A 23,019-nucleotide genomic window follows, 5' to 3' on the forward strand; every position below is an offset into this window, starting at 1 on the left:
CAGTTTATAGAACAAGCTTATTGACATTAAAGATATATTTAGAGAGATATTTATACAGAGATGGGAAAGGTTAGATGAAAAACATTGTATCATATACAAAAGTGCCCAAGATTTTAAGTAATGACAATCTGCCCTAATAGTATTAAAGTCAATTTAACTCAATGCTCAGATTTACTAAATTGATAAAAAGGGTCGACAGTGATTGCAGATAAGGTCAATCACATACTACAGTGATTCTGTTAGTTGTCTGATACATGTGTGATTTCAATATTTCAGCTTTTTAAAATATGTTGTAGGAATATCAGCACAGTTTATTGACACACAATTCAAAATATTACATTTCCCACTGCTGTAGTGGGAAAAAAATCAACCCCAAAAACCCAGTCCCCCACACCATAAAAAAAAAATCCAAACCTATCCCAACTCATCTCCACAATAATTTGTTCCTTTGATATTTGCAAAGCGCCTAAATTCTCCTTAAGTACAAGAGTGAAAACTTTAAGTGCATTTATTCTCATAGACCTTCCCCTCTACAGTGTAATTGTGAAAAAAAGTGTTATACAAATGCATAATTTTTCTTCAAAAATAAGAGTCAATATTTTGTTTTAATTAGTTGCAGATTTATTCCTTTCCCCACCCACTTGAAACAGAAAATAATATTTTCTGTTGTGAAAGGCTTGCACAAATATAGATGACCTAAATATAATTAATGGGCACTGAAGTGAAGAAGGCATTAAAGATGAAGCTTGTTGATGACAGAAAAAATTTGTTCCAGATTAATAATCTTCTGTTGATTGGGTTATTGATGCTATTCCCAAAATGTGACCATGGCAATTTACAGGAAAATGAATACTTCTTTGTTTCCACTCTTAAATAGCAGTACGTCATGACATAACAAAAGAAGTGGTTGACTTCCTGCATAGGTAATTCAGTTGCAGCTCCATTCCTATGAATCACAGCCAAGTAATTAATATTTTACCTAGGAGACAGTACTGGGGATATTAATAAAATGTGGGAACAATAATAATTTTTATATAAGGAAAAGAAAGTACATGGTTTAAGGGCTATTGATACTTTTCACAAATATGTAGAAATCAAATTTTGCTGTTAGTGTAAGAAAGGTCTAATTGATGGATATTGCTACCATACAGAATTTATACACAGGAAGGAACCTGGATAAATGCATATGAAATTTATAAGTTTTGCAACAGTAAAATTTGTAGGACATTTTCTACTTTGTATGCAGCCTGTACTGTTTTCAGTCTAATTGGTTTTTCATGGATTTGAAGACACATTCTACAGATAGGAGTGCATCTGTTTTCCCCAAGACACACATTATTCTGATTAAATATTTGAAATTAAGATGGAGTGATTTCATGTGTTAGTTTTGATAATGGTGGTTGGTTCAATGAAAAAAAAAGTTGGCAGTCTCTTACAGATGTTTCAAAAATCTGAAGTGGCATGACTTTGTGATTAAAAGTGTTTAATTAGAATTTCCTGAAATACTAGGAAGTAAACAAAGAACAGAACTGCTGTAAGAATCAGCTGGAAGATTTGCACTATAAAAGTGGCTTTTTACAGGTATGCTTGATTTTTTAAAATTGAATCAGTGTGAGATCAAAGGAGTTAATTCTATAACTGCAGGTAATTTTTTCTGTTAATTTGCAATGTGTACTGACTCCTAAAAAGAAAGGTAAAAATTAGCCTTGGATTCTCTACAGCCTTTCTGCATGAGAGTTTTTATTTAGAAAAGAGTTGCTGCCTGCATCAGGACCTATTAACAAAGCCAAAGCAGAAAATGCTCAAATTCTTCTACTTTCAAAAATAGATTTATAGAATAATTTGGGTTAGAAGGGACCTTTAAAGGTCATCTAGTCCAGCCTTCCTGGAATGAACAGGGGCATCTTCAATGAGATCAAGTTGCTCAGAGATCTATCCAATCTGATTTTGAATATTTCCAGAGTCGGAGCATCCACAACCTCTCTGGGCAGCTTGTTCCAATGTTTCACCATGCTCATTGCAAAAAAATGTTCTTTCTTATATCTAGTCTGATTCTACTTTTTTGTTTAAAGCCACTACCTCTTGTTCTCTCACAAGAAATCCTGCTTAAAAATCTGTCCCCATCTTTCTTATAAGCTAAATATTAAATATTGAAAGGCTACAATAATGTCTTCCTAGAGCTTTCTCCAGGATGGACAGCCCCAGATCTCTCAGCCTGTCTTCAGAGGAGAGGTGCTCCAGCCCTCTGATCATCTTCATGGCCTTCCTCTGGACTTGCTTCCACATGTCCATGTCTTTCCTGTGCTGAGGACCCCAGAGCTGGATGCAGCACTTCAGGTGGGATCCTGCGAGGGCAGAGTAGAGGGGCAGAATCCCCTTTCTCAACCTGCTGGCCACATAGAGTAAAGGAAAAAAAAAAGTTATTATGTCTATTAGAAAAATCAATACAAAAAAGAGATTACTGACCTTTCCATTGAACAGCGCTAGAAACTCCCTACATGAAAGTGGGAAATTTGACATTTTCCAATTATTATTCTTACCTTGTGTGCATGTTTTAAAGATCTTATAAAAATGTACAAAAGAAAATATGATATAAAATGAGTTTGCTGGAGGTTTCTTAAATTTCTGCATTAAAAAAATCTCCAAACACTGTAACGAGGTGAGCTGGGTTCTCTTTGACTGTTCTCAGAGGCTTCAAGGTACATAGTATACAAACATTGAAAACATTTTATTATTTGCACTCTCCTATATCTTCACAATCCAAGAAGCAAAAGATGATTTGAATAAAGAGAAAAAACGAGTCAGCATTGAAATAAATATATAGTATAGAGACTGAATGAGCATCTGGCATGGGTGATCAAGTCTGGGGAGATGGGGGAGAATGCTTGGAGAATTAAACTAAGAAGGAACAGAAATATTGAATAAGAAAATAACAACAGACATATGAGTGTTGCAAAAGGAATTATTTGGCAATGGGCACCAGACTGGAGGTAGGAATATGGACAGATTTTTGATAAGCCAAAATGTTCGTCCTTTTCCACAAAGTTTTCCAGACAGTTCAGCCACATTAACAAAGGATCATATTAGGTGAAGACCTCTGTTTCTGTGTTCTGCCTGGTGCTTTCTAAATTTTTGTCTGGTAATATGGTCCACTGTGCTGTTGGCAGGTAATCACATTTAAAAATAGATCCTTTTCCATCTCGTCAGCACCATTTTGAATAATTTTCTTATTAAATACTTGGATATTTTTTAGTGCAAATTTGCTGTAACACCTCACATCTGAAAAACAGAACTGGTGTAGTGAAATGTTTTAGAAAGAGTACATGAGTTCTGAGAATTCAGACCTTCTGCATTTTCAGAACTGTTTTCTCCTTGTTTGTTTTCTGTCTGATACTCTTTGTGTTTTGGATTGGGATATCTGGAAAAGATAATTTGACAAATGTAACCTACAAACTTGTTGCATTACACATTTAATATTTCAACTAGCATCAGAAGAAGCCTGCTATTGAAATTCCATAATATATTCTGACTGGTTTAGGTGGCTGGCTGGTACTGAACTTTACTAAATTATGAGCTTTTCTGAGACAGAAAAACTGGATAAAGATATTAATATGTTTTAAATACTGATTTTAAACATTTTTATTTTTAAAAAATTAAAAAAATATTATTATGATTTTATAACTTCATATTAGAGCCATTTTGCTATTACCTTTGATGGTGATTCTTTAAGGGACACTAAGCCACTCACTCACAAGAGAATATAAGGGGAAGATTTATCTCATCTATCTTTAGTCACTTAAAAATTAAGAATCTTATCTGCTCTTTCTTAGTAGGATGAAATAAGCATTTTTCAAGAGTAAAATATTCCTTATAAAGTCAATCATTTTCTCTACTATAAAATTGCATGAATCATTGCTTGGATGTGATTTGAACATTTCCCTTTCCATTGCCACAAAAATCAGCATAGAGTATATTAACATAAGGTAAAATATTCATTAGGAAAGGAACATTTAACACTAGCTGTGCTCAGTGTTTCCAGAGGAGTTTACATTTTGAAAGATACTATTTTGCTGATTATAGCAAAACAAAATCAAACGTCTTACAGTAGTAGTAAAAGTATTAATGTCAATTACATTGTACATACTACACAGAGAACACTTGAAATGTGTTAATGATGAAGAGACAGAGGTCACTTCTCTAACTGCTAATTCAGGATTATTCATTTTGGCAGAAGGTGGATGACATAATTCAACAGAAATTTCAAACATTACATTAGGTAGAGCTAAGTGCTTCTGCCATAGAATTTGCTTTATAGTTGCAATATTTCTTCCTGAGGGAGGGAGAACCTAGTCACATTCCTTTAATCTTTACTATTTGTCCATGAAAAACAAAAGCACTGCAAATGTCTGATTTCTAAAAGAAATATAGTTTGTTTGGTTTCATGCTCTTTTTTTATTATTATTTTTGCTTATTATTAATGATACAGTTATTCAAGCTATTCTATTCATAACATATATGAGGTTTTTTTGAGGGGGATCAAAGAATTTGAACCCTATTTAGAATTCTTCTTTTTCTCCCCATACACATTAACATTTAGTTTTTAAGTTTCCTTTGCAAATAAAGGTATTATGACTGATTACAAGCTTCTAGCTGATCATTATCAAAAACTTTGGGGACCATGAGGGTACTCTGGGGAATGATCAAGACATTACTATTAATATAATTCCTGATAATTTTATTCTTTGATACTCATGTCCTGCTATTTTATCACAAATAGTAAAAGTCAATCCTGTTTTGAAAACATTCACAGTGTAAAAATTCCAACTTTAGGTTTCATTAAGCATTCTGTAAGAAGTATCTTCTTGTTTGCTTCCTATCTACTTCCTGTCTTGTCATAAATACACAGAATTATTAAGGTTAGAAAAAGTCTCCAAGGTCCTCAGTCCAACCTTTGACTGAACACCACCTTGTTAACTAAACCATAGCACAAAGTGCCACATCCAGTTGTTTCTTGAACACTTCCAGGGATGGTGACTCCATCACTGCCTTGGGAAGTCTGTTCCAGCACTTGACAACCCTTTGAGTGAAGAAATTCTTCCTAGTGACCAACATGAATCTCTCCTGGTGCAGCATCTTGTCTAATTTTGACTGAACAACTGGAAGTCAATGAATATGATGATAAGCAGGTGATGCATGTGTCAGGGTAGGTGGGAGAGGAAGGAAAGACAAGACATTGGAATATGCAAAGCACCCTGAGCAATTGGGCACTGACAGCAGAAAATTTCAAAATTTTCACTTAAAAAAAGTTAAAAAGGTATGAGTTTTGCAGTACAGATGTTAAATGTATATTTTAATTAATTTTTATACTATTATAGTTCTTTTTTAAAAAATCACAAATTCCTTTTTTGTCCTCTTTGTTATCTATAATTTCATAACACAATTTCTATCCTAAGTTAGCTAAGACCTTTTAATTCATTCTGTGAAACAGAATATCTTCAGATAGGGAAATAGTCATTCAAAGCAGAAAACCCCAGAAAAACATTAATTTCTTAGAGCATGTCTGTGCATTTTCAGTCTTTATGCCACTAGACAGCAGCAAGGAACCCACATGTGCTAGAAGTCCCAATAAAAATGAGCTGTGAAGGTGTTCAGGGATCTGGCTCCACAGTCTGATGATGTGATAGCCTGTTGACCACAGCTGGATTGAATTGAGCATCCAGGTGGAATACAGCCAGATGGTGATGGGGAGGTCTGGCTCTCAGACAGACCTACCAAAGGGAAATTTCAAGTCCAAGTTACCACAAATCTGGGATTCTCATATTTTGCCAGGTTGTTGGCAGAACCAGTTTGGTTTTATGATTCAGCATTTCTCATTACGTAGTGACAATCTTCCATTTGACTTATTAAACTATCAATTTTTTTCTTTATTTATGTTTTGCAGCTGGTTATCCAGTCAGATGGGCTCATTATTAGGGATTTGTGGTAACTACTCAGTCAAACATGAAAATATCATCTTCACTTACATTTTATAGAACAACATAAAAGAAAAAGAAGAAATAATCTATATGGGACTTCCCTGTCTTCTTACCCTTTCCCCCTTTCATATCCCTGAAAATAAGAGCAAGGAGCTAAAACCTCAGCTCTCTCCAAGTTACAGACCATGCAGTCATAGCAATTTTAACGTAAATGATTTCAAAGTATGTCTTTGCACATTCCAATTCATAGCTATCCCACTGGAACACATGGAGGTCAGTTCTAATTTATGTCAAGCTGCTGCGGTCACAGAGAGTTGAAAATAAAGCCCAGCACTTATCATTAACAGAAAAGGTTTTTCTTTATTTTTTTGGGGAAAAAGTAGAAGAAAAAACCAAAAAACTATGTGAGAGTCTTTGTGGGAGGTCTGTGCACAGGCTATTTCTTCCTATCTAGGAAGATCTTTCTTAACAACCCAATGTCCATCTAAATATAAAATATGTTTCTCGATCTTCAAAATAAATTTATACCAAAACTGGCCACTAAAGCCCTCTCTCAAGCTCAGCAGACAATATAATTCTTTGAATATTATATTACTTTCTATAATGCTAGTCACAAAAGATGTCATATCCTGTGCCCTGTATATTAAATTGGGTGTTTAATTGTTTTAAGACAGAGAAAACATCATAAGAGTAGCTCACAGAGAGACCAGCTGATATACAACTTTATGTAGGATAGTGGATTTTTTTAAATTGTTTTCTTTCACAAAGCTTGATAATGGTTTTAATTATTTGAGAATCAGTTGACAAGTGAGTATATTAAATGAGTGGACATTATCCCCTCTGCCTTTAGTGTGTAGATCATCTTCATTCTGCACCACGTTTATTATGCAAAAACTGTCTTATCCTCATCTTTATTATCAGCCTGTGTGTGGTAGTTGTATGTCTGTCTGTCATTGTTCAGTATAATTCCTCATTAATTAAAATCACTTTGGAAAATTAAAGCTTTTCCTTAGGCTTGGACAAAAATATCTTCAGTTCCTGAAAAGTCTTTTCACTATGGCAGGAAGTTTTAAGAAATAATTCATATTTATGTTCCTTTCAGAAAAATATTCTTGAGAAATAACATGTACTATGGTACTGGAAACTTTATCTTCCTGTCAGAGTTGATGTGGTAAAGTCAACTGAACAAGATAATAACATATCTCTTGTAAAGGTGGAAGGTGAGTCAGTGCACAGGGGAAGAAAGATGAAAGAAGCTTTCAATCTCAAATTATTTTGGAACAAGAAGTGATGTGCTAGCCAGTCTTGGCTGGCTAGCATTATAAGGCCAGGACTAAGAATATTGGATATGTAAATAAAGTTAAATAAGTTTGGAACTGAAATACAGAAAAATCCCCCCAAAGACATTGAAACTATGGTGCTTTGGTACTAGAAGAAACATTTTCATTTTAAGAATAGTGCTTCATTATTGTTAAAATATATTATCAATGGAATAACATGAAAATAATGGAAAAAATAAAAGAATTAGTATGTGTGATTAGTATGATTTTTCTTTTAATAGTAAAAGGGAAACTCATTAAATACTTTGGGGAGATTTAAAAATATCTTAAATAATTAAAACTCTCACTATAGGCATTCTAAATGTTGTATACTTTTGCAAGTAAAGGTTTTTCTTGGAAAGCTTATATGTAAGTTTGGTAAGCTTTCTGAACAAGTGATTTTCTTAATGTTTCTTGACTAATGTAGGCAAAATGTAGGAAAATTGCTGTGGTTAAAGTAGAACAGTATAGGAAATTAGATGTTCTTATTGCACTCTGCTGTGCATTTTCTTGATCAAGAATATACTTCTCCAGTGACCTCATTACTCAAGGTTGTGAGCAGGCTGGTTTCTGAGATTTTACCCCCTAAGTCTGGAGCTGATTTTTAATTTCTTCTTCCTCTGTGCTATTCTCCAGTAAACAGAATTCTTTTCAGAAGTTGAGGATATACCCTACTCTTTAAGATAAACCTGCTCTTATTTTTAACTAATGTTACTTTGAACTCATTCAAAAGAACAATTCATTTAGAAAGCACCTTCAAGTTTTAAATAATCCAAAGAGAGCCCCATATAGGATCTTATAATTTATATGGATAATAAAAAGCACTGTCAATTCCCAATTTCTCTTTGGGAAAACTAATAAGTGAAATGAAATATCAGCTGCTGCGATTAGAAGTCTACAAAATGTTTTTGTTGTGGTTAAAGAAAAAAGCTATGTGATACTTATATACTGAGTAAGCATGTGATACATGTGACCACATTAATTTCTTCTTCTACTGTCATTTGAAAGAAAACATTTCATAAGTGCATGTGATTTATTTCTCTCTCCTCAGAAATGATGTTTTCTTCTATGATATGGTTTTTATTTTTCTAAGCAGTTTTGGTGGTTAGGGCTTCATTTCTTTTTCCTGTTTTCTAATGCATGATATAGGAGAAAACATTTGTTTTCTTGTGGATGAGTTTCGCTCTTTGTGAACCATTTTTTCAAAATGGTGTTCTTCAATCAGAGCTGCATAGCTCTGCTTGTTGCTTTCAAAGAAAAATGAAATCTGACAGTCATTTTCAAAGCAGCTCATCCAAACTATCCTAAGGAACCCATCCCAGAGCTGACTCAAGCAAAACAGCAGCCAGGATACAGCTGGAAAAAAAAGGGTGGCAGAAACACAATCTTCCAAGTTATGATTTTTCAAAGAAGATCCAATCAGGAAAAAGTAAGAATTCACTTATGAAACAGAAGATTCAATAAAAATGTAATATTTTGTGCACTTTCTCTCTATCTCATATGCAGACATATTTTCGAAAGGAAAGTGAGGCACAACCTTTGGAGGTCATAAAGTCACTAAAATAAGTTGCACTGCCTTGACCTCTATAGAGGGAATTATATTTGTATCATTTTGGTGAAAACTAATGCTTTATCTTCTCTGAATGGAAAATAGAAAGCATAGTGAAAATTTGAGAAGCTCAATTTTTTCTTCTTTTATAAGTTTTTCCTGTCTTTTTCTGAGGTGTTTTAAAAAAAAGTAGAGTATTAGGTATCTGTGGAAATCTGCAGGCAGTAAAAGTTTAAAGAGGTTTTTTTGGATACATTATTTTATTCTTATTCAAATGCCAGGAAATTAATATAAAAATTGACATTTTTTCACTGTCTTGTTTTTCATGTCTAACATGAAGTGAAACAGAAGATTGTATGGCCTGTTAGAAGAAAATAAAAGAAGGACAGTGGTTTTTCATGAATCTGATGATTTGGAATTATAACTACACATAATGCTGTGATAAATGAGCACCATGAAGAATATTTTATTTTCTGATTTGAAAGAAACATTTTGGAAGCAGGTCTTGTATCCTCCTTGTGACGCCTCTGTTTATCTAAACTTATGCATTTATATTTAATTCTTTGCATCTATACAGGGTCAATACTTATTTCACATTCAAGACTTTCATATAGTCTATTTTTTCTCTAGATTATTTGACTGTTCTCACATTTAAACAGGTTCACCTAAAGAGATGACATTCTGGGAAAATTTTAGGAAAACTCACAGTGGTAAAATTGATATTCTTTCTTCCATATATAGATAATTTAGATTAACAATTTTAACTTCTAAGTACTTAGAATTAAAGCAAAAAATATGTCAGACCTCTTTTTCCATATTTCAAAATCACTATGTAACATATAATTCAGCCCACAATTCAGAAGAAAGTATCCCAGTTATCTGAGTTTTTATCATTAATTTAAGGAGTAAAAAAATCTAATAATAGAATGGCTTCCATTTCTTGAGAAAAGATGAAAGTTTCTGTTACTCATATACTGAGAAAAAAAAAATCACAGCTAAATTTAATTAGTAAAGAAATCTGTATGGCACTACAGAAGTCCACAAAGTTTCAATGTTCAGAGGACTCAGTGAGAAATGAGACATGTTTTTCCTTGGTCTATCTGATGCTGAAGGAAATTTTGAATTTCTCTCTGCCACATCTCATCTGAGTCTCCCAACTACTAAAAAAAAATGGTGCCTCTGTAGGCACAGGGGCTTATGTCTCAGTTTGACTAAAGAGCTTGGATATGAATAGAAAATTTTGGTGTCAGAATTATACATTTTTTGAAAAATGGTCTCTTCAAAGCTTCTGAGAACTCTGGCTTCTAGCACAGCACTTTGTTTATTTTGTTTTATTTTGAAATGTTATACTGAAGTAGTGGACCTATTTAATAATGGCAATCACACAATTCAATGTTGAATTAGAAATATGTTCCCATTTTGATGTGACTGTTCTTTTTAATGTTTTAATTCCCCTCTGCAAGGGAGGGTATTGTTGGTCATTTAGATGATATGGTTTTTGTCCTCTCTTGGATCAGTGACTTAGCCATAGGATTTCATTTTAAAAAGGACTCACAGGTCTACTACTGCCAACAATAAGATGACCTGGTAATATTCAGAGTTCAAAGTTTAATTGCAATAGATCAATCATTACAAAGTTCAAAGAGCATTATTAAGCAAGCTGCATATTTTAGGTCTTGAGGCAATATAGAATTAATTGTCAGGAAAACAGTGGAAAAGGAAAGCACTTTAATCTTCTTGTCCTCAGTGTGACATATGTCAAGTTTCCAAATATGCAACATGATATCATAGCTGCAGCAAGACTGTCCAATTTAGCCAAGGAGAAGGTGCAAAGTGACCCCAGTCGAGTTTTTTTTAATTATTAGAGTTTTGAAGTTACTAAACAAAGTAATATTTAAAGGTGCAGTACCCAAGTTTTCTTACAATTTTTTCTCAGCAGACTCTGAAGGTATTTACTGTTAGTAATTATTTTATTTTTCCTCACAATCAAGTAATTGAGTATTTTATAATATAAATTCTCTTTGAAGGCTCATAATAATAATTCATATTAAGGTAGTAAGGTTAAAAAAAGCTCAGTATTAGAAAAGAAACCGTAGTATTTCTTATAATGAATCACATCTCACACACCTGGAAATATTCTGATGCATATTTAAGCAAGCATTTTAGCTGATCATGCTCTATATACACATGAAACAAAGGTAGTTAGCAAAACAGATGAAAGCTTAAACTCTGTAGTTTTGTAAAACAGTGACTCCTCCTGAAAGTGGAAAAATCTGAGAAATAAATGTGATGACATTTTAATCAAACTTTCCCTTCTTTACTTTTACTTTGTTTTCTTCATTTTGTGTTAAACAAGCCGTATGGTTTTCTCAGGTAAAATCATGTTAATGATAGCCACACAGAATGAAAATGAGATGGAAATTTCAGATTCTTGGGTAAAGTAAAATAAAATAAGAGTTATACATAGTTGTTCTTATGTCTTATGCCATCTCATACAGAAATAGGAATAATTTTCCAGTCTACTAACAAAGTGTCAGCAGCTCTAATATGTTGACTTTCAAAGAATGATGGAGAGAGTCCAAAAGAAAGGAATATGAATGATCAGTGATACAGAACACTTCATACCTAAAGTATACCTGAAAAAACAAAGGTTTTATTATTTTAAGTGAAATATAACTAAATCTATGAATTAATCATACTTGGAATTCAGTTGAGAACCTGCATTAATATTCCAACATATTTTGAGGAAATATATTGTTCACCCTAGCATGTATGAAACCTGGAAGAGATGGAAGCTGGGGCATGCAAAATGCAAATCCAAACTTTACTGTGAATACACTGACCATGCTAATCCATGTTCACATGAACAAAATTCATGAACAAAATTCCAAAACTAGTTTTTGTTTCTTAATTGAAAATCCATGTAATCGTATTAACACTTTTAGTAATGGAGTAGAATATCTCTAATATCTCCCAATAAAGTCAGAGCAGACTGGTATAAAACATCTCTGGATTAGGTTTAATCTAGCCTATTTGCCTTTGATTAGAATGGGTTTTCATCATGGCTCAAGGAAAAAAAAAATGTCAATTTGTTGATTTCCTTTCAGATGGAATGGGATATCTGTCTTCATACGTGCTTTTAGTCCCCTGAGAGCAGTTTAAATGAAATGGTTTAAAGCAATTTGTTTGACTTCATTTGGAGGCTAACTAGAAGCACATAGAAGAGAATATGTCTTCTCTGACTCTTAGGAGGTTATAGAAAATCATTAGCTTCTTAAACAATTCTAAAGAGAAAAGTACTTAGGTCCACTGGGTTATGAAGAGTGAACTCAAAGGAAATGTAGAAATTTATATACAGTGTGGAAAAGAAGAAATATTCCCAAGTGCTAGAGTAAAAATGGACAAAACATGAAAACCAATGGGAGAATGACAATGGTATTTTGGTTGCAGTGATTGACTTCAGGATTGAGTTTATCATGGCTGTTACATGGTTTGAAATCACACACAACCACAGAATCATAGAATAATTCAAGTTGGAAGGGACCTTTAAGACCACCTAGCTCAACCCCCCTGCCATGGGCAAGGATACCTCTTACTAGACCAAGTTGCTCAAAGCATCCCCATCCCTAGGGATGGGGCATCAACAGCTTCTCTGGGCAACCTGTTCCTGTGCCTCATCGTGCTCAAAGTGAATAATTTTTCCTATTATCTTTCTAAGCTTGCCCTTCAGTTTAAAACCATTCCTCATTGTCCTATCATTATATGCCCTTCTGAATAGGCCGTTCCCTTTCCACTTTTCTCATAGGCCAATGAAATTCCCCACATATGTCTAAGCTTCCTGCAATAAACAGGACAACAAATAACTGGCATTTCAGCAAGCAGAAAACATAATTCCTGTTTTTTCAACTGGAAGATCTTTGTGAGGATTCCTATTCCTGCTGTATGCTTGAAAACTGTACAATATGAGAATTAGGAAATCTTTCAAAGGCTCTTTCTCTACAAAATCTGTAGGGTGCACTGCATGTTCCATAGTGACATTTAACCTGATCCTGAGAAGATCTCTCAGGTCACATGTAGTGTAATAAACACTGGAGGAAATTCCAGTGACTTGCAAGGGAGACAAGGAAGACATACCCATTGTCAAGGCTGTCCTTGCTCAGCTGTGCATTGGAGGTACAACACATGCTATAGAAATGAAGCCAGTTTGCATCTAATCTAAGCTAGTTTATGAAAGCTGTTCTCAAGAACAGCTTGTTATGTCAGTGTAGATGTAGTTATTCTTCCCCAACATATTGTGTCAACCCTTAAGAAGCAGCCACTTATTAGAGAAACTTTAAACAGTAATGGATCATGAATGAGCCACTGGAGACATAAAAGGCTGTAAAAGACATTTGCACAAGGTCTGTATTATCATTTAAACGTAAATACACATTTTTCACAGCACGTGGCCCTTAAATTAATAAAAATCTTGTATCATCATAATTGTCTAAACAGAAGTCAATAGTCAATATTTCTCTGGAAATGTGTCTTCAGTTATTTATACAATACCTTTCATCTGTATAGTGTGAAACTACAGTTTGATTTGACTTCTCACAACACCGTAAATCAAAACAAGCAAACACACAAACAGAGAGAAATAGACCTTCTTTATTCATACTCTATAGGACCAAATGAATTTAAGAATATAATAATTTTAATTAACTTTTAATATTATTTTAAGAGCCAAAACACACATTGCGGAAAATAGTCTTTTGACAGTATTTTTTTAAACCTGAACTCTTCACTCATTTCTGAGAACTAACATACTTAAGTAAGGAATCTTTTCCAGTTGAGTACTCTCTTTAAGCTTCTTTAGGCAGAACATGTTTGCAATAAAGTTAGAACCCCTCTTCTCCTAAAATTTAGATTTACAATGGTAAAGTTAATGTAAAGCTAACTCTAAACTAATGATGTGTCTGTAGAAAGTTCTTTAAATTTCTTTATACACTGTATCTGTTGTTTGAAAATGGTTATTTGAATTATGGCTCATTTCTGCAGTTTAGAAGCTTGTAAAAAAGCCCAAGAAGACCCAAACTCAAACCTGTTTTTGTTTTTGACTCTGATCTAATCATTAATTGGGGTAGTTTGAAGTTTCAGTAGGGCACACAGAGACCATTTTAGAGAGTGTTTTAAATGCTGTAATTAAATTGTAGGTGCAGTATTCTCAAAAATAAAAATCTTAATGGAAAAAAAAATCTTGCTATAACTATTTGGCCAAGTGCCTTCTTGTTTTACCTCCCATTTTCACAGCTCTGACATGTAGCAGTGCATATTTTAACATAAAATAGCAAGTCTGAAACTCTGACATGCTGTATATTTATTCTTGTGTGAAGTAAAACTTTTTTTTAATAGTACAGATGATTATATCTATTTTTTTCAAATGAAGTGTTTCTTTTAAAGTGTAAGGTTTATTTTCACACTTCTGATTACCAGAGATGCAGGAAAAAGAGTGCCGTACATCAGACATTTAAATCCAGACATTATGCAATCATGATAACAAGGATTAATAAAGATTAATTTAGCTCCCACTTAAAAGCCCTGGTGTTTCAGAAGTACAACTGTCTAGCTTGTAGGAGGGGAATAATTATAATTTCCTTTTCAAATGTGCCTCTTTGTTGCACAGTCGACAGTGGTCCATGATTTGAAGAATACTTGTGTCAAACTATTCCTTAGCAATTTTAAGATATGGCTTTTCAAAACAAATGACTGTAAAAAAAAAAACAAAACAAAAAAAAAACCCAACAGCAAATACTCTGAATGGCTCACTGCAATTTATTAGTTGCATGGAACAGGTTATATTTAGCTGAAGTGCAAAAGTCTTCATTTTCTTCATTGATCAAAACTGTAAATGATAAAGACATAATTTCCAAGGACCTTAATTTTAAGAGTTCAGTCCTTTTGAAGATAGTAGTTATTGCTGAAGATAATAATTGTGTTCTATTAAAGGACCCTAAAAATTAGGATTTCTGTACAACTGGATGCTCTATGAGAATGTAACAGGTGGCCACAAAAATAATATTTTGAGACCTATGTAGGCTTGCAAATGGGAACAAAATCTTTTGACTTAAATTCATCTTCATTTTATCTTCCAACATCATTTCCTTGGACTAAATGCTATTACCTATATTTTCTATTTTTACCTATTTTCCATTTAAAAACTATTATTGCAGTATGTATCTTTTCCCTACAAAGGCAATACTAATATTTATTTTTATTTAAAGCAATTTTGCAGAGATAGTCACATTTCTTTTAGGAACAAGAATGAAGAAGTGATCACACCAGCTGCTGGGATGAGATTGGCATTGTTAAAAAAAAGAAGAAAGAAAATATTAGGAATAACAGATAATAGATTAATGTCTCAACAAACAAATTTAAAATAAAACACCAAACAAACAAAAAAATTTATGCAAAAGAAAAATGTGTATCAGTAGCAAGAGAGAGCGAGGAGGAGCATGAAGTGCAGAAGACATGAAAACAGGATTATAATGCAAAAGAACAGAAGACAAGGCCAGGAATTCACATCCACATCAACAAGAGTCAAATCTGCATTTGTAAGACCTGCTTTTTTTAGTAAAAATTTGAAAACTGACCCTAGAGTTGATTCAGGAAATTGAAGCTTCTGTTGCCTGCCAGGAAGACATTGATGAATCTTGCTAAGCTACACCTGAGGCTGAAATGGACATAACAGCAGGTAAAATGCTACAGAGTTGAATTGTCAATGGAATAACCAGCACTACGAGGAAAAGTATGACTACACCCAGCTGCAGAAATGGAACTTCAACAGACTTCCTAGGGGCACAGAAGAGATTTTAATGATTAGAAGCCAGACCATATGCAAGCTATGAGAGCAGTTTAGGGTTATTGGGATGCATGAGCTAAAAAAAGTAATGCTTTTTTTAAGAGTGGACTCAATCAGTGTTCCAGGGAAATAACTTCCTTGACTGAAGATTAAAATGAAGACCCTGACACTAAAGCATGGCAGAAATCAGGGGAGAAAGGTACCAAAGGATTTTGAGGATTCTTGTGTTGCTTACCACTGGGATAGATCTAATATTATTTGCTGGGATAGGGCTGTGTTTTGGATTTGTACTGAACACAGGGGTGATAACAGAGAGATGTCATCACCCCAAGCTGAGCAGGGCTTGCACAGAGCCAAGGTCTTTTCTGCTTTTCAGCCACGCTGGTGAGGGGACTGGGGGTGCATGGGAGGCTGGGAGGAGTCACCCACTGACCAAAGGGATATTCCAGACCATGTGGCATCATGCTCAGTATATAAAGTGGGGGCAAGAAGGAGGAAGGGGAGTCATGTTTGGAGTCATGGTGTTTGTCTTCCCAAGTCACCATTATATGTCATGAGGCCCAGCTCCGCTGGAGACGCCTGAACCCCCGCCTGCCCATGGAAGCAGTGAAGTAAATTGTTGGTTTGCTTTGCTTGTGTGTGTGGCTGTTGCTTTCCCTATTAAATTGTCTTTATCTCAACTCATGAGTTCTCCATCTTTTACCCTTCAGATTTTCTGCCTGATTCTACTGGTGGGGCAGTGATTGCGTGTGGGGCTTGGCTGCTGGCTGGGGTCAAACCATGATAGTCCTTAAGGCTTGGGTTGTGCTAAAAATATGGATAATCAAAATAAACAAAATGTGTTGAAATTTAACAGCTCACAGGGAAAGGATAACTAATAATAATTTTTGTTATAAGCTTGGGAAAAAGAAATTGTATACTGTACTTATCACAGGATGACTATGACATAAAGCCGAAAATTATATTGATTCTAAAATAAACTATCTGAGTGGGATCTTGTAACAATAAGAATTATTGGTGATAATAAGACCCTCTCTTCTGGATGAAACTAGTCCTAAACTGGTTAGAATATAATGCAACAAGCAGTGTCATCTCCTTCCTTTCACAAAACCGAGGGAAATTAAATGGATGACATTCATCTGATCTTCTAGTCAGAAACTCTTATGCTTGGCTGGTGCTGGGTAGCAAAGGGTCAGAGAGACTCTAAATTAGTGCTGATTCTTTCTCTACTGTATTTTGTCTTAAGGAGAGGTATTCTGAACAGAAGTTGTACATGGAGGAGTCACACACCAGCTGAGGCTAGTTACCTACAATCTGAGATGTGGCTAGATTCTGATGAGGAATAAAGAACCTAGACTTAATTCTGTATGTAGGTAATATTAGAGGGAATTCAGAGATATGATTAAGTTAATCAGCAGTCTTGTGATCCTACAGAAAAACATCTGGAACTCATTTATTCTGTATTTTTTGTAGTTTCTTTGCAGCTTTCTCTAAGCGCTGTATTGTTCACTTGCTAAGCATTAGATATTACTATTCCAGCTCTAGAGATAAATGAATTGTTTTCATAGTAAAAGACAAGTACTGTGAACCTGTGATGTTGAAGACAGAAAAACGATGAAAAAATAGTCTGAGTCTATTCTAGTTTAAATACTTTTGTATTATTTCTGTTTCTGTTCTGTAAACAGGTCTTGTCTATCTGTGTAGCCTGAAAACCTGGTTCAAAGAATGTGAATATTTAATTTTTAAAAAATTATATTAAAGGGAAATTACATAAACTCTGTGCATGTGTGTGTGTGTGTGTATAAAGCTAATATTTTGTAGAAGGGAAGCATGTTCTTTTTCTGACTATCAAATGTTGCTCCAAATGACATAGTCTCTTGTAGTTCTTGTGTCCTATCTGACAGCCTCGTGAGCACTCCAGAGGGACAGGTTAGAATGCCACTAGATGTATATGGCTAGTCACATCAGTTCACTGTCACTGTCTTCAGTTAGCCGAGCTTCTTTTTTTTCTTTGATGACATCTCTGGCCTGACTTCTATTCACCAGAAAGCAGCTTTTCAAAACTGGATAGATTTTAATTCTTGTTGCTTTTTGTCATTTTTTATTATTTTCCTGGATTAGCATATCTTTAACTCCTGAGGAATAAGTATTTGTTACACTTAGTTTTGTATCTGGGGCTGTGTACAACTCTCTTTCTGTGAGCTAATGACAACTAATTCCAGTGTGAATGTTTATCCATTTCTGTATGCCTGTGATAGTCTGGAAGCACAGACCCTGCCTGATAATGGCTTATATAATTTCAAGCTCTTTGTGGCATAAGCAACTAAAAGCAACACAAGTTCTTGTCTTTTTATGAACCAGTAGCAGCTAGATAAAAGTCCTGGAGTGCTTTAATGCCAATGTTTTCAATACCAATACTTGCTCCTCTAGTTTTAAGTTTAATGTGAGATTATAAATAGACCACTTGTAAAATCCCTTTTATAATGGAAGATGGATGCTTAACTGCTCTTGCTTTTTATTAAAATTTTTAGCTTTGTACATGTCACCAGGAATCTGGGTATTATGTTTACATATTCACAGCATTTACTGCAACCAATGAAAAAAGCCCTACTGAACTCCTGGTGACCAAAATGGTATGGTCTTTCACAACATCTTGTGTCTTATAAATTTAGAGACATCTGTCTACAAAAGATAGACTTACTAATCAAAGCTACCTTTCTACAGTTCAGAATAGACCCCTACAAAATATTTTAGACATATGACTTGAAAATGCATATTTTTAAAAAGAAAAACAAACACAATTTTTCTCACTTTTGATAAATGTTTCAAGTAATGAGAAATCCACATTTTGGCAGGTCATAACATCGTCTACAAAGAAATCACCATTATCACCCATCTATGACTGGTTCCTGGACTTGATGCAAGATTTTAGAGAGCTGTGATACTTTGGGAAGCTCAGCACAGGAAGAATAGCCAGTTAGAAGGACCTTAGCTCCTGTATGTAGCAAGTATTTAGTTTGATTTATCTTACTTTCATCCAGTCTATCCTGAAATCCCGCACTTTGGGAAGTAACTATGAATAGGTTTTTAGGACCAGGAATGAGAAAGTATTTTCATTTCTGCCCATCTGTTGGAAAGAAAAATTACTCTAGATGAAGAGCTCTACATTACACTTTTTAAGCTACACAAATTTTAACTTGACATTCATTGTAACTAAGAGTTGGTTGTGATGATCATAATTAACTTTGCAATTACACAGAATGGAAAAAGCTCAGATAAGTGGGCTGTTTAATAGTCATTGTGTTAACTACAAGAAAAATCATCATGTCACATATTTAACCATGGAGGTACTTCTGATTATGAAGGTAGCTCAGTAATCACTGTTTAGGAAGTGACTGCTGGATGACATAATATTTTCAGAATAATCACCTTTGAAGCATTATATTGCTCTTATTTTTATTTTTATAGCACTTTAAAGGTGGTCAGTCGTTAGCAATAACTATGAAAATAGGCTCTCTGGGAGAAAATCTGGCAATTAAGTAGATAAAATGAAGATAAAGGTAGGAGAAATACATGTGACTGAAAACACTTGAGCATAAATATGCAATTAAAGATAATATCTGCATAGACACCTATTGCATCCTATCAAGATTACTTCCAGTATCTGACTCTGTATGCAGGGTGTCATTTCCTAAAATCTGTTCTTCTTTCAAGCTCCCAAGTTTTTTAAGAATTCAGTTTTCTCGGTCTTTTAAAATATTAGGAAAAAACCCCAAGGTTCCATTTTTATTGAAGAGGAAGAGCAGAGAAATTTCATCCTTTTATTATCAGCTAGTAAAAGAATTTGATGTCTTATTAATGTTAGCTTTACCATTCAAAGACATACTTTACATGTAGAACAATCATTTAGATACATCTAGAACAGACCTCTAGATATTTTAGAGGGAAAAATAATGGGGAAAAAATAATCAACCTTTATATGTATTTCCTACTGAGTGAGAAAAATGTGCTTTTATCTTTATAATATTAAGAACAAAAGTTTTTCAATGAAAATGTTTTGGTTATCAAAGAGTATAGTCTTTTTTTTTCTTCAGTAAGCTTATACTTTCAGGTGTAAAAGGGTGTGATTCAAAACAGCAGATTTAATACCTTAAACTCTGAGGTATAAAAAATCTGATTTTTGAAGCTTGAATGCACCTCTATAGCTAATGTAACAAAGTTACATGCAGAGTTTCTTAGGTTTTGGAATGCATTTTACTTTCCTTTTTCCCTTTCCGTCTGATTTTCTGTAGGTCATTTCTCTCTCTTTTGATCTGTGATGTATTTGCTCAGGTGTTTCCCATTTTTATGGCAGTGTCAATTAACTCCCTTAAATTTGCCCCTGTTGCTCTCAAAATGTCTTGATGTTCCCTTTGAAGCTTTCCTCTCCATTAGCCACCATTTTCAGCATCAGAGACTGACCTCTGTGAGAGGAGTTTGCTGCCAATAAGCCCTGCCCTGCTAGTAGATGTGTTTTTAGATGAAAGAAATGAACAATGATTTAGAATTATGAAATGAGCCTAGAAAGCAGCACTAGTGAAGTCTAAATACTCTAGACAAGAGTCAGAAATTACTCAGATCCACACTTGCCCTTCCAGTATTCAGGAGTGTTTGCCTGTGGGGTTTGTATTTCAGTGTAGTAATTAAATATACCGTTATGAACATTTAACATTACTTTCCTTGTACATTTTTGAATGAAGAAAGAGGGGTGGAGAAGTAAAAAAACGAATGAACACTTTAGTTTTAAAGACTTTTAAAAACCTCTAGTTCAATCTTTTAAAAGACAATAGTAGGGAGAAAAATGTGGAAACTAATCATTGTTAACAAAAGTTTTCTGTAAACAAGTTAAGAGATATATGATTCATTTAGGATTGGCTTGATTATTTTTTTTAAACCAACCCATAGAAGTTTGGAGTTATAGAATTGGCATAAAGTTCTGTGCAGTTGTGTCTAATCTGACTTTTTCCTCCTGAAATGTCGAATGTCTTACTATCTAGTAAATTTTATAGATGCATCTTCTGTCTGAATCTCTCTAACATGACTCTTTTGTTTCTGAGGTACCCTGATGGTGAACTATTTACAAACTCTAGGTTATACCTGATTGATTGTGGAATATTTCTTATATAAAGCATGTCATTTAAATGACATCACCACATTTTTTACCTAAATAAGTATTCTTTCCCTGTCCTACTTTATACTATGAAGCCAAAACTGATACATAGATTGCATTGTCTACTCCTATACTTCTAAAGACATAAAAGGTATGATGTCACATTAAAACCCTCTATGGCACACAGCTGTACAGTAAAACATGGCACATATAAAGTGGCACACTTCAGATTTTATTACTGAGGGGAACAGAAGTCACATTGTTAAATAGGGAGTATCAGAACAAAGCTCTTCTGTTTCAGTTTTTATTGCTCTCTAACACACTTGTTGCATGATCTTAACTGTATCATTCATGGCAAAAATTAAGCAGCTTCTCACTACTAAAAGTTTTAATTCCTAACACCCTCCTCCTCCTTGCTCTTGACTACCATATATTGCCATATACCACGGACCAGCTTTTAGAGCCTTCCAATAGCTGATTTAACCTCTTGGCCTTGAAGAACACTTGTTGCAAATTCAGTCTGAGAGTTGGTACTACAGGCATGCAAAAACCAAAGCACATGGGAATGTGCACAACCATGGCACTCACAACTGATAGAAAATTTGTCTCAAGCTGTGTCTGTTGGGTCCTTCCAGATTTTTTTTCCTTACTAGTTATCTTTCCAGAGGATACCCATTGGTTGCTGAAAGTTTGTAGAGGAATGTGACTTCTGAGAAAGAATCAGTGATTAATAAATATCTGAAATTACTTTCTTTACCCTGGAATAATCTTATTTAAGCTTCAATACTTAAAGTATTGAATCTTGAAATTTTTTTTAACACCATTTATCTTAATGTATGGAAGCATCTTTTCTTGAGGAAAATAAATTTATACTCTTAAAAGTTGTATGCATCTCCTTCTGAATACTTAGTTTATCTTGCAGTGTAATTTAGGCATCAAAGATTCTGTGCTATGTATTTAGAAGAATATGGATTAAAAAGCACAGACAAACACAAAGCCTTTAGACAAGGTATGCCTACTTGTCTGAAAAGAGGAGGAAAAAGGTTTACATGCCTACCTGACTTTTATTGTAATTCTATTGTAAATTTAACATTTCCCTTTGGAATTTTTCCACAAACCAGGGCAACTGGGATGCAGTGTTGGCTTGATGCTCATCATCCTCCTCTTAGTCTCATCTGAGGATGTGGCTGCCATACCTTACTGTCAAAATGGAGAGATGTAAGGTCCCTTCTTCTCGTCCTTCTACTTTATTTAAAGTCCAATGTCTGACTTTGTGACTTTACCTAAATTTTGACATGTCATTGGAATGAAGGTTTCTTTTCTGGGACTTCAACAGACTTTTATGTTTTGGAGTAAAACACTCAAAGTAAATTGGTCACCAGGCAAACATTACTTGTTTGACATTCAAGAGGGAGTAGTTTTAGATGTGACTCAAATTCTCAGGTACATATTTATCCCATCTCCTGGAATATATTGATAATTTACTGAAACAAAAATTAATATTTACAGAAAATAATAGAATAATTTGGGTTGGAAGGGGTCTCTAAAGGTCATCTAGTGCACACCACTCCTATGCTCCCCCACTGCCCCTTCTCCCTAACAAACAACGATTGGAACTGATATAAATAGGATATCAGAATAGCTTATTTCATATGATAAAATGTGTAAGCAAAAAGATAGAAAATATCCTCTGTACAAAAAGAAAAACATGAGAGAACAGACTGCCTTTTAAGTCAAGATATTGAGAAAACTATCTTGACACTGTTTATCAATTTTACCTTAAAATAGGTAATGCTATTATGTCATAATTTTTAATTGTAGTATTTCTTTATTTGAACTTCATTCTTCAAAAATAAATTATATTCATTAAATGGAGATATGTCATTCTACCCTAGTAACAGTGACAGAATTATAAAGAATGTATTTCATTTTGATGAACAGCTCTAACATATATCTCTTTCAGACAAGGATAAGGTCACCTGTCATAAAGGTGTATTTGCTGTCCAAAAATTGATACGTAAATATTGAAAACTGTGCATTACTTTAAAAGTTAAGATATGCAGTAGAGTGTTTGACCTTTACTTTGGTAGAGGTAATACAGATGCTATCATCAATGTATTTCTTATTTTCTTAGAATGTATGCAACATTTCTATTGGCAAATCAAAAATGTAAACTTTTGGCAAGTTGA

The sequence above is a fragment of the Molothrus aeneus genome, chromosome 2, assembly GCF_037042795.1.
Source record: "Molothrus aeneus isolate 106 chromosome 2, BPBGC_Maene_1.0, whole genome shotgun sequence".
Taxonomy (NCBI): domain Eukaryota; kingdom Metazoa; phylum Chordata; class Aves; order Passeriformes; family Icteridae; genus Molothrus; species Molothrus aeneus.